Consider the following 3058-nt stretch of genomic DNA (forward strand, 5'->3'; position numbering starts at 1 on the left):
TTCTTCAAGCCTAAGGCTAGTTATTCATTTACAAGGGATCAAAAGCGTAAAATTTGTGAATGGGTCGAGCAACTTAAGATGCCTGCTGGACATGCTTCAAATTTAGGAAAATGTGTTGATATGGAGCATGGAAAATTACATTGTATGAAAAGTCATGATTGTCATGTCTTCATGGAAACATTACTCCCCGTTGCATTTAGTGGCTTGCCTGATAGAATTTGGAAACCTATGACTGAAATCAGTTTGTTCTTCAAGGACTTGTGTTCTAATACGTTAAGGGAAGACAACCTAGTTCATATGAGAAGATTCTTCCACCTGGATTTTTCGATGTGATGGAGCATCTTCCTGTACATCTAGTGCATGAAGCACGCCTTGGAGGTCCGGTTCAATATAGATGGATGTATCCTTTTGAGAGGTAAATATTTAACAAATAATATTTTTATATTAATATGTTGTTTAAATCAATGATAACAATGTATAATGTAGGACTATTGGAAAGTCTAAACGGGGCATGAAACAAAATCATAGAGTTGAAGGCTCAATGGTTCAATTCCATCTTGGTAGGGAGATAACTCATTTTGGTTCTTATTACTTTAAAAGAATTGTGTCATGCTTTCAAAATAGACCCAACTGTCATGACGATGGTGGTGAGACTATGAAGCCACTATCAATCTTCAATCAACCAGGCAAAGGTTAAAAAAAACGCACAAGGAGGAATCTTAGTGCCATTGAGTTGCAGTCTGCATCTACACATGTCTTATTGAATTGCCCACAGGTTAAACCATTTGTTGAGTAAGTTTTTTTTCTCACTAAAATATGTAATTACAAGACAAAACAATTAAAGTTTTAACTTGTAAAATNAATTTTCTGCCAGTTTTTTTCCAGAAAAAGAGACCTCATGAGGTCTCTATTTTGCATTAATTTTTCAGATATTTCATCATAGAGACCTCATGAGGTCTCTTTTTTGCATTAATTTTTCCAGATATTTCATATTAGAGACCTCATGAGGTCTCTATTTACCATTTTCTATTTTATATATGCAGAAGAGAGACCTCATGAGGTCTCCCTTTTGTATTAATTTTTTCAGCTATTTCATAATGGAGACCTCATCAGGTCTCTAATTAACATTTTATATATGCAGAAAAGAGACCTCATAGAAACCTCATGAGGTCTCTTTTCTGCATTATATTTTCCGTAAATTTCATTATGGAGACCTCGTGAGGTCTCCATATATAAATGCAGAAGAGAGACCTCATGAGGTCTCTACTTTAAAATAATATAAAATTAAATTAAATAATATCTTAGCGACCTAATGAGGTCTCTTTATTAAAATATAAAATTAAATAATATTATAAAATTGTGACCTCATGAGGTCTCTATATAAAAAATATAAAATTAAATTAAATAATACAATAGTGACCTCGTGAGGTCTCCTTTTTGTAAAAAATCAGATTATTTGTTGGTGACCTCGTGAGGTCTCCGTTTGGCGACCTCATGAGGTCTCTGTAAAAAAGTGACCTGCATTTTACTGACCTAGCGTTGAGGTCTCTTTTTAGGTCTCTTTTTTCCGAAAAGAGACCTCGTGAGGTCTCTTTTCTAGGTCTCTTTTTGGCCTTTTTTTAGTAGTGAATTAAAGTTATCAATATAATTCGAAGCAATGTCACATAAATCAAAGGGTAGGCAGTTAATTATTATTGATCCGATATATTATGTATAAAAAAATTTAAATATTTTTTACAAAAATTTTAATATTCGTTATTAATTTTGTTGAACCCATTATTTTCATGCTAGGAAAACATTCTCCGTCCCATTTCGTTTGAGATAAATTACAATTATCCTATTATTTTATTTATGTTGAATTACATCCAATTTTCATATATTTGTCATAAAATTTTTACATTTTTGGGACCTAAATCAAATTTTTTGGTTAAAAATAAGAAATCTCATCTTATTCTATGATTGTGGATAAAAATTCTTTAGGATTAAAATAAATTTTTAATAGGCCTAATGTACCCAAAATTTATTATACTTTGTATATTTGGACGTATTTATGATTTTGCAAAAATATATTAACAACTTAGCCTTGACTACTACAACCAAGAAAAAAAAAGTAAAATAGTATTAGAAATTATAAATCTTATCTTTTAATGAAAGCAAGTAATCGATAAGATTAATACAAAAATATCGTTGTTATAAAGTGTTTTAACTTTTATATGAAACTTTTTGACACAAAACTCAATTTAATCGTGCTCATACAAATATCGAATAACTGACGAACTCTAAAGTACAATTTTATTTTATTTTTAGCTATTTTGATAAACCACGACCTTTAAATATTGTTTAATTATTATATTAAACAGCTGAATTATTTTAGCTAGTAGAAAGCATATCATTTTCATAAATTAAAGCAAAAGGAATCAGTATGTGGTTATCATGATTACTTGATAATCATAAATTTTTTTACTAAAATATAGCAATATTATTAATGCTAATATTTGATGTTAATCTTAATTTTTTCTTACAAATCAATTCTTAAGGTTGATAATTGATGCACCCTATTTATTATAATAGAGAAAATTGTCTCTTTGTAGGACCACTAAAGTTGACAAACAATAAAGCCATTACTAGGGAGAAATAATTAATTCTTTTGAAATAATATAATAATGTAAATAGCCTTTCGATAATAACAATTCATTTAAAAAAAATGATTAAAAAAATACGTAGTGATTAGTGGATTAACACACCTTGCCGTCTCAAATTATGTGATATATTCTTATTACATATCCTTTATAAGAAAATTAAACATTTTTCCGTTGAGGTATTTATAGTCTTCAAAAATAATCACATAAAAAATATAAGAAAAATAATTATTTATCTTAAAATAAGTATATTTTTAAAATAACTACACATAATTATGTAAGCTAATTCTCCATTTTCTTCCCCCTTTTAGTGAAACAAAAATCATTTTAGTATATTTACAGGTAAATTAAGAAGTATTTTGGGTGAATAAATATTTGCAAAATTTTAAAATTATTATTTATTTCACCGTTTATATATA

This window comes from Solanum pennellii, chromosome 8, assembly GCF_001406875.1.
Source record: "Solanum pennellii chromosome 8, SPENNV200".
NCBI classification, from domain to species: domain Eukaryota; kingdom Viridiplantae; phylum Streptophyta; class Magnoliopsida; order Solanales; family Solanaceae; genus Solanum; species Solanum pennellii.